The 16096-nt window shown below is 41.9% G+C and overlaps 1 protein-coding gene across 1 annotated transcript in view; it reads left to right on the forward strand.

Moving 5' to 3' along the window:
* The window catches only part of LOC308080139 (interleukin-1 receptor accessory protein-like 1), a gene marked incomplete at both ends in the record, with an annotated part of 619302 nt that overhangs the window by 235091 nt on the left and 368115 nt on the right, over positions 1–16096 (forward strand). The gene's annotated exons all lie outside the window — the stretch shown is intronic.

The following is a 16096-nucleotide window of genomic DNA, read 5'->3' on the forward strand; positions in this document are numbered from 1 at the left end:
CTGTCTACTCTCGGGTTATAGCTGTGGATTGGTGCAGTTGGTTCTCAAACATTTTCATGTTTAGTTTGAGACCCCCCCCCCCCCCCCCCAAATTGATATGTGTTTTGCCGCAGACCCCAAATCTGTACAGAGTTTGTTAAGGGAAATATTTGTGTTGTTAAACAAAATGGACCTGTAAGGGTTCAACGCGGACAAATACATATCATTTTGGGGGTTGACATGAAAAAAGTTTGAGAACCACTGATATTATGGCAACATAGGATTTAGAAGACATTTTGTAGAATCCCCAAAAGCAAAGATTTGAGTAAAACCGCTTTAAAAAAACATATATTTAACACACTTTTTCTTTTTTGCAGATTTTCATGCTCGTATGAGCTTGTAGATCTGCTATTTTTGAATAGCCCAAGGTATAAAATATTTTTTATAGCAAAACAAATACAAAAAATCACACCCAGTGTGAAGTGGGCGGTGTGGTCACAGTGGTCATCACAGTGATGGAAGTTCACTTAAAGAAAAGTAATATTGTGGACCAACCATTGTACACCCCTAACTTAAAAAAAAACATAAATGTGTTCTTTTTTTTAAACCATAAATGTGTTTTTTTTTAAGTGCATAGTCCTATTTATAGGGCTATGCACATGTGTCATGTGTTCACTAGCCAATCACAGTCCTGAATAGTCCTGAATTGGCCACCATAGTGTACAACGGTGGCCAATCACGGTGCAGGGTTAGGGGGGTACAATGGTGGCCAATCACAGTGCAGCGCATGTCGAGGTCCAAACCTCACATATAGGGGCGGTTTCACCGCCCAACATATAAATGACACAGTATGCGTTCCCGGAGTGAATGGGTTATTATTATTGACGGCTAACGATCGGAACAGGGAGGCCCCATGCACACCGTTATTAGACTCGCTCCAAAACCCCAGTTTTCTGTTCATTCAGTAACTTTAGCGGCTATAGCGGCTGCAGTTTGGTTGAGTCGCTTTGCTAACATGAACTCTCCCCGGGTTATTGATGATGTTTACCTAAATCCGGAACCACATCTCATCGGGGGGACAGCCCCAATCTGTCTAGACTTTGTTTGGGCAACCTTTATTTTTTATATAGTTGGCTGTACACATGCAGTTTAGGGGCTAGGGCTGTTTGCCAGCGGCTATTGTGGACGATGATGTATGGGCCGCTAGGTCCTCCTGTCTACCCTCCACACAATGTTTTATTCATCCGTGTGATGTGCTTAGCTGGTTAACCCTTTAAGACCTGAGGCGATTCTTTAAAAAAAATCTAAATCCTAACAGTTTTTGGAAAAAAATCTAAACATTTTTTTTTTTCACGATTTTTCAAAAATAGCAGATCTACAAGTTCATAGCGCGGCACTCGGTGCCGCGCTATGAGCTTGTATATCTGCTATTTTTGAATAGCCAAAGACATCTAAAGTGACACAGATGCGTTCCAGGTATCAATGGGTTAAAACCCCGGGCCAAGATATGCACTCTATAGACCTTTTCATGCTATTATTGCCGGTGTCAAACGGAAGTGGGAAGAAGTGGCCACATCCAGACTGTATTTTTAAGCCAAGCTGCTGGGAGAAAAAAAGAAAGTGAACTTCACACAGTTGTGAACAGTGCTTCTCCAAAACAATCCAGGCCAGTTACAGTAGTTCTCAAACTTTTGCGTGCCAAAGACCCCCAAAATTGATGTGTATTTGGCCGCGGACCGCCATCTGAAAATATTTTGTAGCAGGGACCACCAGAAGCAAAGATTTGTGTTACAAATGTTCGCTTTAAAAATATATATTCAAAGATTTGCAAAACCAATCATGATTTATTTTCCCCAAAAATATATCTATAAGCTCATAGCGCGGCATTCTGTGCCACGCTATGAGCTTGTAGATCTGCTATTTGTTAATAGCCAAAGAAATCTCAAACGACACAGATGCGTTACCGGATTGAACGGGTTAAATCGATACAAACGTGTATCGATGCAAAGCTCTGCCAATAATTTAGAATCACATATTATTGACTGTGCAGAAGGCATCCGTATGCAGTCTATTACACTTATCTCGTATGTACATTAGTGCAAGTAACATAGTGCAGCTAGTGGGGATGTTTACAGATTCAATGCTGCTTTTGTTTTTTTTAGGGATGCAGTTTTTGTTTTTTGGGGTTCAGTCCCAGGTCAGCCAGCCCAGCCCAGCTTGCAAGCCAAATGTTTTAGACTGACAATAGCTTACTGTCAGCTTGAGAGCTGGTGCAAGGAGACTCCAGATTTAGTTTCATTTTTACCGAATAGATTTAACTTGCTTTGGACAGACCCACACCCCAGTGCAGTACCACACTGTTTTGGACAAATAAATGCACACTCAATGCAGTATAACACTGTTTTGAACAAACACACACTCAATGCAGTGCCCCACTGTTTTGGACAAATATGCAGTACCACAATGTTTTGGACAAATACGCACTCAATGTAGTATCTCACTGTTTTGGACAAATACACACTCAATGCAGTACCACACTGTCTTGGACAAATACACACTCAGTGCAGTACCACACTGTTTGTGACAAACACACACTCAATTCAGTACCACACTATGATGAAAGGACAACATTGGTGTCATTCACTGATGTTGGGACAGGGGAAGAAATTAAAGGGACATTTCACCGATTTTGCATCAAACCCCTATTTTTGTATCTAGGGCTAGGACCCATAAACATGATCCTGGTGTGTTTTTTTGTGTTTTATCTGTATTTTTAGATTTGCATCCATATCCTCAGACACTATGAGTCATTTGACTCATAGTCTCTTTATCTCACCTTATTTCCTGACTACAATGTAGACCACACCCCCCAACGCAGCCTCCCCTCCCCACAAGGAAGGGCAGTGCCCCAAAGCATTATGGTCATCGTAGTAACGCAGCAGTGCAGTCAAACCCCAGTCAAACACACAGACTTCTATATTGTTCTGGCCATAGGGTGCACATTTTCAAATGTCGCCACTGTTATCTACCACAAATATTATTAACATTGAGTGACTGTAAGTTCTTCCGGGGGTGAAATGCTCCTTTAAGGCTTGCACCTACTTGGCGTCCCGCTTTGCAATATCCTCCCGGCCCACCGAGTGGTCCCTGGCCCGCAGGTTGGGAATCGCTGTTCTATATATACCCTCCCTCTATACCGTCCCACCCTGCTACTTACTCTAAATACAGTTGCATGCGACTTGTCCTACGGCACAACATCTCGTATGCAGCACAATGCATGGTACTTAACCCATTCAGACCGGCAACGCATCTGTGTGTCACTTTTCTAGATTTCTTTGGCTATTCAAAAAATAGCAGATAATCAAGCTCATGAGCTTGTAGATCTGCTATTTTTTTGAAAAATCATGCAAATTTGTGCAAATCTTTGAATATATATATTTTTTAAGCAAATGTTTCTCAATCAAATCTTTGCTTTTTTCTGTTTTCTGAAAAACGCATGTTGCTATAATATATAATCAGTGGTGCTTAAAACCTTTTTCCATTGTCAAGGACCCCCAATATGATATGTACTTGGCCGTGGACCCCCATCTCAAAATATGTTGTTCCAGCTAGGGACCCCCATGAAGCAAAAGATTTGAGTCACAAATGTTCCCTCCGAAAAATATACATATTCAAATATTTGCACAAAATGTTCAAGATTAAAAAAAAAAAAATAGCAGATCTACAACCTCATAGCGCGGCACTCGGTGCCGCGCTATGAGCTTGTATATCTGCTTTTTTTTTTTTTGAATAGCCCAATGAAATCTTAAAACGACACACAGCAGCTGCGTTTCCCGGTCTTAAAGGGTTAATGAGTGGATGATACATAATGAAGAATCGATGTCCCTAGGTGCTATCTGTATTCATTGCCAGCGTGGGCACGCTGCCCGGGGGTGTTACGGTGTTATGTACCGTGCATTTCTCTTCATGAAGTTCCGGAGGGCCGAGTGACAGTGACACGCGCCAGGGTCGAAACGGACGGCGACAACATTGTTTTGGGGGGAGGGGAGAGGAGAGGTGAGGTGAGGGGGGGGGCATTTGTTTTGCTCGGGAGAAGCATACGGTTAGTGTAGATGGCGTTAGGAAATGGCTCAAAGCGCGTTAGCTGCGCGGTCAATCACGAGGGAAAGTACGGCAATTATAATAATTGCGTCCCCCCTCCTTTAGTTTTTTTGCCGGCGTATTTGCCAGGTACATTTGCACGTAGCCGCAGATTTGCCCCCCTGTATCTACCCATCCTAAAGGGCTTTTCACACGGCGAGCAGTGGTGGAAAGTAACTAAGTACATTTACTTAAGTACTGTACTTAAGTACAAATTTGAGGTATTTGTACTTTACTTGAGTATTTCCAATTTCCAATACTTTTACTTCTACTCCACTACATCTCAGAGGCAAATATTGTACTTTTACTCCACTACAATTATTTGAAAACTTTAGTTACTAGTTACTTTTCAGATATAAATTATGATATTATGAAACATACAATAACCACTTTAGCCCTATTTTATACATAGGCTATTTGAAAATAGCAGATCTACAAGCTCACAACGCGTCGCATCGCGACGCGTTGTGAGCTTGTAGATCGGCTATTTTCAAATATTTAGTACTTTTACTTTTGGTACTTTAAGTACATTTTGATGCCAATACTTTTGTACTTTTACTCAAGTACATTTTTAATTCTGGACTTTTACTTGTAACAGAGTATTTTTATATTGCAGTATTGGTACTTTTACTTAAGTAAAGAATTTGAGTACTTTTTCCACCACTGACGGCGAGTGGCACTGTGTGTTGTGTTTATATAGAGGTGACATTGATATTTTGTGTGTGGCTTTCAGCTCAGTATGTTTAAATTATTTTCTCTTGTGTTTCTCTTTGCTTGCGTTTATGCGATCAAAACTTGTTCATAATATGCAGTGTCTATTTATGTTCTTTGTAAACTTGCGTTATTGCTTGTTGTATGTTTGTGTAACTAGAGGTTCGGGCCGCTACGTGGCCCTCACACCTACATTGCACCGCCGATCCGACCGACCGCCCATATATGGACATCGCTGTATCTGTCCTTGTCTGATGCCCATATATGGAGCTGACTGATTACTTTGCGCCTGATGCCATGATGACCCACATTGAGGTTAGACAACACACTTCATATCTGGGCGTAGCTGCATAGGGAACAACTCTGTAGCCTATATGGTTACGGCTGAGTCATAGTGACATGAGTGTGACGACGTGGTCTGCCGGCCCGGCCTCCTCGCATTAGTCAATTTTAATATAGGATGGTCTGGGCACGGTGGCACAGTCGGTAGTGCTGTCCGCCTCACAGCTAGAAGGTCCTGGGTTCGATTCCCGCAGTGGGATGCTGTGGGCGCTGGGGGTGTGTTCTCTCCTCCGCGTCATCAGTGCCCATACCCTAGGTGGGGTTGGCGAAAGGGCCTACTCTGTGTGGAGTTTGCATGTTCTCCCCGTGTCTCCTAGGGTAGGTACCCTCACAAAAAACATGCAGTAATCCTGGTCACTATACTGCCTCCCCCTGGCCAGCCGGGGCGCCTGATGGAGGGGAAGGGAACTGGTTGGAATAACGTGTTCCTTCCACGCGCTACGTCCAACCAGGGAAACTCTCCCCTGTCAGGTGACAAGAAGGTCAGTTGGCAGAGGGAAGGTAGTGCCCAGGATTACATAGACAATTGGCACTGGGTGTAAAAAATAGGGTTACAAAATTGTGGGATAAAGAGAGAAAAAAAAATATATAGGATGGTCTGTGACAAGGCGGACCCCAGGAAGTATAGCTGTTGCTATGTGTAACAGCTAACGGGGATCCTACATATACTTAAATCCGCAGTAGGCACACTTCGTTCAAAAAAAAGCTTAACATAATTCAACTCTTGACACGAGACGAGCACGAGCGCAACAATTTGACAGGATTGCTCCCGCTTGTCGCCTGTCAGACCCGCCCACGACTCCGACCCATGCCCGCTCATTGGAAATGAATGTGTCGACGCGCCACTCTCTTCCTGTACGAAAAGCCCTTTAATTATCACGGGAGCAGTGAATGCCAGCACCTGGGGGGGCAGTTAGGGGTTAAGCGTCTTGCTCAGGGACACCAACAACAAGGACTGAGCGAGACGGCCGGGGAGTTGAACCGGTGACCTTTCATATTCCCAGACGGCTGCCAGCCACCACCACCAACCAGTGTTGATTTCATCGACTAAAACTATGACGAAAAATGTTGGTCCACTACCTTTTTTCACTGACGAAAACTAAATAAAAGCTAAGCTATGATGACTAAAACTAAGACTAAATATATTGACAATTTCTTCAACAAATAAAAACTAGACCATAATGTTAGGGAGGGACGAGTGGAGAAGAGATCTAGTAGAACTAAAAGACAAGTCATTTTATGTTTGGTTGCGCTCAGGTTGCGCTCAGGTGTGAAAATAGCCGATCTACAAGCTTGCAGATCTGCTATTTTCAGCATGCAACCAAAATCAGGCATTACGACGCCATCAAGGCACCGCCAAAATACATTTTAGTCGACTCAATCAACTGTAGATTTAGTCGACTGAAATCGTATGATATTTAGTCGACTAAAACTACATTAGAACTAAAACAATTCAGATGGCTAAAATGTGACTAAAACTAAATGGAATTTTATTCAAAAGAGACTATGACAAAAACGAAATCAAAATTTGCTGTCAAAATCAACACCACCCACCAACCTCATTTCACTTCTATTTCACTTTCTATTGTGTTTTGTCCACACACGGAGCCCATTGTGTCGCGCCGTGTAAAATAGAGCACGGCCATACCCCCCCCCCACCCCAATCCCACCTGACACCGAAAGTTAAGAAACAAACTTCCGCAGAAAGTGTTTGCACAAGGGAGATAAGTTGTTCTAGGGTGCTTCAGGGGAATACTATCTGCTTCCAAAAGCATGAAGCCCGTTGAATCATCGCACTATGTAAAATATAGAACACCTCATCCATCTGCAAACCAAAGCAGAGAAAACCTCACTAACCACATAACTGCTGATGTGCCCACAACCAGTGAACAATGAAAAGGCAGAACATGTTTCAACGCCCGCGGCTGTTGAGGGAAAATATTAGCTGTGGTGTAAAGTAACTATAAGGACATTTACTCAAGTACTGTACTTAAGTACAATTTTGAGGTGCTTTTACTTTAATGGAGTATTTCCAATGTTCAATAGTTTTATTTTTTCTCCTCTACATCTCAGAGGCAAATATTATACTTTACTCCACTACAATTATTTGAAAACTATAGTTACTATAGTTACTTTGCAGATATAAGTTATTATTTTATAAAACATACATTAACTTTAGTCCTGTTTTATATAGGCTATTTGAAAATATCTACAAGCTCACAATGTGTCGATCTGCTATTTTCAAACATTTTAGTACTTTTACTTTTGGTACTTTAAGTATAGTTTGATGCCAATACTTTTGTACTTTTACTCAAGTAACATTTTGAACACGGGCCTTTTACTTGTAACAGAGTATTTCTACATTGCAGTATTGATACTTTTACTTAAGTAGAAAATGTGAGTACTTTGTCTACCACTGAATATTAGTGGTGGGAAGTAACTAAGTTCATTTTAAGTAAACAAAAACATTAGGTACAAGCTGACAATGCGGCACAATGATGCATTTGCGCTATTTTCGAATACCCAAAGTATAAAATGGGGCTTAATGATCAATACTTGTAGTACAGAAACGTGACATATGATTCTGGAATGGGCATTCTGCATAAGGTGTACTTTCACTTTAGCTACTTTAAGTATATTTTGATGCTAATACCTTTGTGCTTGGACTTAAGTATGATTTTGAATGCAGGACGTTTTACCTATTTAGTATTTTTACCCAGTAGTATTGCTTCTTTTAACCCATTGAGACCTGAAGCCGATTCTACATGTCTCCTAAATCTCAACAGTTTTCTGAAAAACCTATGTTTCTATATCAGTGGCGCTCAATCTTTTTCATGTCAAGGACCCCCAAAATTATGTTTTTGGCCGCGGACCCCCATCAAAATATTTTGTTCCAGGGACCCCCAGAAGCAAAGATTTGAGTTAAAAATGTTCGCTTTAAAAATATATATATTCAGAAGATTTGCACACATTTTCACGATTTTTCAAAAATAGCAGATCTACAAGCTCGTAGCGCGGCACTCGGTGCCGCGCTATGAGCTTGTATATCTGCTATTTTTGAATAGCCCAAAGTGTAAAATAATGCTTTTTTAGCTCAAATCTAAAAATGACACAGTTCCAGGTCTTAATGGGTTAATTAAGTCCAAAATCCTCTAGTACTTCTTCCACCACTGCACAAACCACATTATCCGCTGATGCGCTCACAAGCAGTCAAGAACGAAAAAAGGCAAAACGTCTGAACACCCTCGGCTGTTGAGTGAAAAAAAAAAAAAAAACGGAATGAATTGAATTCCTCTGACAAGCGCTGGCTGTGGCACGCGACACTTTTCCATTAGTTGTGGTTTATCCCCAGCCTTTCGTGAATAACACTATACTGCTGCTGGAGAAATAGCTCTGCGATGAATTCCATTTCTAATGTAGCCGAGCGCTAGAGAGAATGATTACAAATTGAGCCCATTAACCAAACCAATGTTAACACATTACCATCCATTCACCATACCACATTCTCTGGCTCATAGCTGCTCTTATTAATCACGCGTCTGGGGAGCGCTGTGTTAAGTGTTCTTGTTAAGAGGCTCATAAATGGCGACACAGATATCACTATAAGCTGGAGAGAAATACTGTTGGCCACGCGGCGCCTGGCGTTGTGGGGGTAATGCAGGGCATAAGCAACACGCTAACGTACGTTGTTTGTGGGGGTTTTGTTGTGCATACTAATGACGGTGCAGTTTGCACAATGATCTAGTCTTGATTATATCTTTCAAGGATATACACAAACATTTTCATGTCAAGGACCCCTAAATTGATATGTTTGGCAGTGGTGTCTGAAAATATGTTGTACCAGGGACAATATTTTGGCCCCCGTACAAAATTAGTGTACTTAAAATGTTTAAATAATATTCTACATTCTTTAATTGTTTTTAAGATTATTATTATTATTATTCATTTATTTATTTGTGTATATATACCCCACTTAGAGAACCACTGTTATATACCCTGCGCCGATAGAGGGCACCACAGCGTCCGTGCTGTCTGTGTCCTAACATGACATTGAAATTAAAGCTGCTAAAATGGAACGTCGATACCCACATCATTATCATTCTTCTCTATTAGCCCTGCCCGCTTCCATTCAATATTATCGCTATCCTGTGCCTTCAGTTTAAGTAACACGAAAGTAGGCTAATACGACGCATCACTTGGCACAGCTGGGACCAATGTTGTAACATAGCTTATTATCACTTTTAATTGCAGTTTTAGTGAATTTTCCAATAGGCTCTGTGCGCAGCAGCCATATTGGAAATAAATTGTGCCCCTTCCTTTACTTCCTTCACAGGTGTTACCAATTATTCTAACGAAGGCTCTGTTCCATTTAGTGTAGCACGGCGGTTCTCAAACGTCTTAATGTCAAGGACCACCAGCACCCTGAGAGCACACAAACGGAACAGACCCGTAAGAGGCCATTTGGAACCCCCTCAAGGAACCATGAGGGTCCCTGGGCCACAATTGAGTCTCCTACTGACATCAAATTATTGGCCCAGGAATGCGGAAAAACTCTACTCCTTTAACCAACATATTAATATAATTTTTACAGGCAGAATTAGAAAATGTACAGGCTCTGTAAAATAGACATGCTCTGAAAATGCTTGCGGACCACCCGTCTGACTACTTAACGCATTGTTTGACATTGTTTTGCTCTGTGACACGTGGCTGCACGAGGAATATAAGGGTTTTTCTCTCTCGCAAGACCGGAAACACATATACACACTGTCCCACATAATACAACACACGCGTCACGGTGTCCTCAAATTTATCACATACCCTTTACGCTCATTGCCATAGGACATGGGTTTGCCCCTGCGCTCAGCTCCGTTTGATTAATACAAGCTCACATGGCTCGGAAAGACCGCCCGGGGGGGGAGGGGGGGGTGAGAGAGAGAGAGAGAGGTGGGGGGGAGACCCGTCACAGACACACACACACACACACACACACACACACACACACACACACACACACACACACACACACGACCACCTAGGAGGATGTAGGGAAAGGTCAGGTGTGACTAATTTGTCTGCAGAAGCGACCCTTTCCTTCTCCATTTCAGTGGCATGTGGACCCAGTGAGACACTGATTTCCATCACACTACAGAGAGTGCACAGCGGTGGCTTTATCATGTCATGTCCCTATATAAACGTGTGTGTGTGTGCGTGTGTGTGTGTGTGTGCGTGTGCGTGTGTGTGTGTGTACTATATATACTGTACACAGGATAGGATATAAAGGACAGTCCCTTCAGATGTACCGTAGCATCTCACTTCACTCTCCTTGTACCGCTCCCCTTCTTGCCACCGTCTCTCTCGATTGATGCTAGCGCAGGGGTCTTCAGCGTCTTTTCAGGCCAAAGGACCCCCTCGCTGAGATAGCTTCATAGACTTTTTTTGACAGCACTGTTAATGTTTTTTTTCAGACATTTAACCACTTCAACCGTCAATACTCAAAACTTCAACGTCAAAACTTGACCTTTCACTCTGTACTTAGTCTGCTCTTTTTTTCCCTCTACACTCCAAACCTCTTTGGTGTGTAGAGGGCGCTGCGGGGCGTTGTGAGCTTGGAGATCGGCTATTTTCGGCTAATGTTCCCCTCAGAAAAGAGGGATGCTGTCGGGTGGAAACCTCATATGTTCGAAACTGTTACTTTCCAGGAGGATTCAAATTCAAAAGTAGCAAAAGTATCGACGAGCTCAAAACGCGTCACTTTCACGCCACGTTTCGAGCTTGTGGATCGGCTACTTTTGATTATTTTGTGTGACGCTGTAGTGTGATCAAGCAAGGGCGTTGTCACAAAAAAAGTTAAAACATGGTTATATAAGATGGTTTCTGGACTGACAACGTATATATATATATATAATCATGTCAGCTCTCTGGGCTGGGCCACTGATCCAGCCCACAGCACAGAGGAAGCCATCAAACAACATGCCAAGGCTGTCGCTATCTGATAGCGTGTGTGAGGGGAGGGGGGACGGGGGGGGGACGCTGACCTTCTCCTCCTCATATCTGATGCTAGGGTTTTTTTTTTTATCTATCTAGCAGACAAATGTCAGAAATACCATTCCACCGTTCCCCATCACAATCACTTTGGCATGGCGGATTGATTCCCTGCCTCCGTCCTCTGCCCGCTGTGCCAGCCCACAGCTCCGAGTCTACAGTGTACTGACTGCAGCTGCCAGTCAAAGCATGATAATATACGCTGTCCTCCAATTTTTTTTTAGGAGAAAACTCCCCCCTGAGTGCATCTGTAAGGGGCGAGAGAGAGACGAGGAGGAGGGATTTTCTGAAAGATAAAACTTAGCTGTAACTTTGCGGGAAGTATTTCATAATGCCTAAAGCACTGGTTCTCAAAGTGGGGGGTCCGGGGACCCCCAGGGGTCCTTGAGGGAGTTCCACGAGGTCCCCAGCTAAATGATGGATAGTTAGGAACCAAATGGACCCTTATGGGTCTGTAACTCTGAGAGTGTACAAATGGTTCCATTTGTACACTCTCAGAGTTAAAATTAACATTGATTTTACACTATAAATTGGGGTCCCGAAGAAATGCCATTCAATCGGGGGTCCGTAGCCTGATGCAAGTGGGGGTCCTTCAAATTAAAATGGTTGAAAATCTGATGCTAGAGCCGTAAAAAATCTTCTCTTATGGGGGTCCCTCTGGCATATCTTTTCAAATGGGGGTCCGCGGGCTATAGTAAGTGTCAAGTTGGGGGTCCTTGACATGAAATAGTTTGAGAACCACTGGCCTAAAGGACCACTTCACCCCGTTATCTTCATATAATTGGTCCTCGCTAATGCTCATTATAAGATGGCACCGTTTCTGTCTATTGGCTCTATGTCTCAGAAGAGGACTGTGGACAGTTCCGAATCCTTGCCTACCGGTGACATCATCGGTAGGTACGTTTGGTTCATTTCAAACAATATGTCAACAGTGACGTCTTATTTCAGCATGCTAACTTTCCCAGGAAAAGAAAAAGGCTGTAGTTTCTATTAGCTTTTGAATCCCCCCCCCATCGATGACGTCATTGGTAGGCGGGTTTCTGAACTGTCCACAGCCCTCCAATGAGATGCAGATATGAGTAGATGGAGTGTGCCATCTTAATACAATAGTGAGGATCAATTACATGAAGATATAGGTTGAAAATGGGTGTAGTGCTCCTTTAAATACCACTACCAGCATTAGCACTACTTGAATGTGAGTTATAATGCTCTGACATACGACTGTGTCGCGTGCCAAACGTAGGATGCCGCCAGTGGTAAGTAAGTGCATTTACTCAAGTACTGTACTTAAGTACAATTTTGAGGTAATTTTACTTAACTGGAGTATTTCCAATTTTCAATACTTTTACTTCTACTCCACTACACGTCAGAGGCAAATATTTTACTTTATAAAATAACGTTATAAAACATACATTAACCATTTTAGCCCTATTTTATACATAAGCTATTTGAAAATAGCCCATCTACAAGCTCACAACGCGTCGCGATTGTGAGCTTGTAGATCTGCTATTTTCAAACGTTTAGTACTTTTACTTTTGGTACTTTAAGTATATTTTAAAGCCAATACTTTTGTATTTTTACTCAAGTAACATTTTGAACACAGGCCTTTTACTTGTAACAGAGTATTTTTATATTGCGGTATTGCTACTTTTACTTAAGTAAAATATCTGAGTACATGTTCCACCACTGGGATGCCGCGGATGCAATGTGCTGTGATCTTGCAGATCGGCTATATTTTTCTTTTCCTTCAACATACACCCGCCATAGGACCAAGTATAAATCAGCCTTAATGTGCCTCATGAAGGTATTAGGATAATGGATTGTTAGTGGGTGAATTATTAGGAGTCGCTCATCTCAAATAGATTTTATAATGTCAGGCGTACCGCAGCTGCGGCGTGATTTAGACTCCCGACTTATGCGGGTGAAGTATCGGTTCAAATGAGGCGTAGGTCATCACATAGGACACTGTTTGTCAACGTCGGATCCCGGGGGACCACCGTGAGCGACCAAATGGACCCTTTTGAGTCTGTAACTCAAACCAGATTCCGGTTCCATTTGTACACGCTCAGAAATAACCCATTAAGACCGTGAGAAGCATCTGTGTTTTTTTTTTTATTTGAGCTAAAAAGCATTATTTTACACTTTTGCTATTCAAAAATAGCAGATATACAAGCTCATAGCGCGGCACCGAGTGCCGCGCTATGAGCTTGTAGATCTGCTATTTTTGAGAAATAGTAAAAATGTTTGCAAATCTTTGAATATATATGTTTCAAAGCGAACATCTGTAACTCAAATCTTTGCTTCTGGGGGTCCCTGGAACAAAATATTTTGAGATGGGGGCCAAATATATACATTTTGGGGTCCTTGACATGAAAAAGTTTGACAACCACTGACATAGAAACATACTTTTTTCAGACATTCTAAAAACAGACATTTTGTAGAATCCGCCTCAGGTCTTAATGGGTCAAATAAACACTGAGGCTTTTAAAGTGTAGATCGGGGTCCCAGAGAAGGAAAAACAAAAAGGCATTGTTCACATACTATTGATAGTTGACAGGGGAGCCATGTCGCTATTAGAATTTATTTTTGTACTCTTTTGTTCCAGATACCTGCCTAGTAGCCTAGGCTAGGTTTCGGACATGTGTGTTTTTTTGCGCTATTCTGGTTATTAGAATACATGTCTTGTTTTTCCACATAATCCAATGAGTATTAGTTATTCATCTGCTGTACGGCTGCCGTACATCCTGCACGTCTTTGTTTCATGTGTCCAAATGAGAAAGTCAAGTTAGCGGTTAATTTGTTTTCACTTGTACTGTGGGCAACGTGACCGCAACGTGATGCTACAGCATGGCTGTATTAGAGATGATCAGCAGCTTTGATTCAATCACTTTCAACCTGGCGTCTCTATTTTGGTCATGTTAGGTAAAAAAAACTATTTAAATGGGTGAAATCGGGCTTAAAGCGGCACTATGTAACTTTTTTCGTATTAATAACATGTAATTTTGTCCAATCTGTATGGTAGAGTATACAATATAACTTATACAATTGGGGTGGTTGTATTTTTTCTCCCTTCTCTTCTTTTGAGACATTTAGATCGTGTCAAATGTCTCACCTAGACACAGGATCTGACACCAATTTTGACCTGATGGTCAATATTACATTTATCCCCTGAGCAAGCAAAGGCAGGCTCTATTAGCTCAATGGTAAAACATTCAGCACCTTGCGCAGGAAATATTCCCATATTTACTTACTATTTGAGCTCTAAGGCCTTCGTCCTCACTCTGAGGGCCACATGTTGTTGTCTAGTTTGTTTTTGAATGATAAATACATCACTTTTGAGAGAAACACCTTATTTGAAAAAACTGCCTGACCCTGCAATACACATGGCTGCACCTTACTGGAAGCATCATCTAACATTCGTTTAAGCCCAGCCTTTACTGCCAACCTAGTTGGCAGTAAAGACGACTGAACAACATAGAACTGGTGCTGGACTGCTTTAGTTTAGATATCCTGTGTAGTCTGTACTGTACTTTGTACTTAGACCCTCTATATACTTAATACAACGGGCCTGCATGAGTTGCACTGTGCTTGGTGCGTTTTTTTTTTCCGATACACCAAATCCCAGAATAGGGATGCTGGGGTCCAAGTCGTTAACAACCTAAACCCTATATACTTCGTCGCCCGGGGTCCCCAGGGGTCCGTACTTGTTCCCCTCCTTTTTGTCCCTCTACACCAGTGGTTTTCAACCCATTTCATATCAAGGTCCACTATTTATTCGGCATTTGAGCCACAGAACCACCATTTTATGAGATTTAGACTCTCAGACAACAAACTTAGAAGGTGTTGTTGTCATTGGATACAATTTTGTCCACAATTCCATGCTGTAGTGATGTTGGTATCATTAGGAGAGATAACAGGCAAACGTTGATCAAAATAACAATTCTTTAATTAAGTAATGCAGATGTTTAACAACAGTTTAACTCTTTAGAGCGTAAAATGAAACCAAATGGACCCGTAAGGGTCCATTTGGTTTCATTTTACACTCTCAAGAGTTAAAGATCTATAAGGGGTCCATTTGGTTACCAACTCTCCATCACTTAGCTGGGGACCACCTGGAACCCCCCTCAAGGACCACTGGTGGTCCTCGGACCACTGGTTGAGAACCACTGCTCTACACCAAATCAATTTCTGAAAATAGCCAATCTACAACCTGAAAATGCGGTTGGCATTTTAACACGCTGTGAGCCTCTATAAACTATAGCTATCTTCGCTGAACGTTTGCCCGTTTCCACCAAATGTCCAGCTATCATGATATGCAGCAGAATTGGGACGCTCGGGGTTTCCTGCAGTTCAGCGTGTTCTTTTGCCAACCTAGTTGGCAGCAAAAATCCAACTGAACAACAACACTGGAACTGCTGCTGGACTTGGTTGTGCAGCAGTAGGTGCACATTTACTCAAGTGCTGTACTTAAGTACAGTTTTGAGGATTTTTTTACTTTACTGGAGTATTTACAATTGTTGATGTTTTTACTTCTTCTCCACTACATCTCAGATGAAAATATTGTACCTTTACTTCTACTACAACTACTGTATATGAAAACTAGTTACTTCGTAGATTTTGATTATTATTACAAAACACACTAACCACTTCAGCCCTACAGTATATATATTTCGGCCATTTGAAAATAGCAGAGCTTGTATACATTTTGAACTTGTGAAATGGGACATTCTGCACAATGAGTACTTTTTACTTTTGGTACTTTAAGTACATTTTGATACCAATACGTTTGTACTTTCACTCAAGTACATTTTGAATTCCGGACTTTTACTTTGCAACAGAGTATTTCTACATTGCAGTATTCATACTTTTACTTAAGTACAAA

Source organism: Gymnoscopelus braueri, assembly GCF_963280865.1.
Source record: "Gymnoscopelus braueri genome assembly, chromosome: 24".
In the NCBI taxonomy this organism is placed as follows: Eukaryota; Metazoa; Chordata; class Actinopteri; order Myctophiformes; family Myctophidae; genus Gymnoscopelus; species Gymnoscopelus braueri.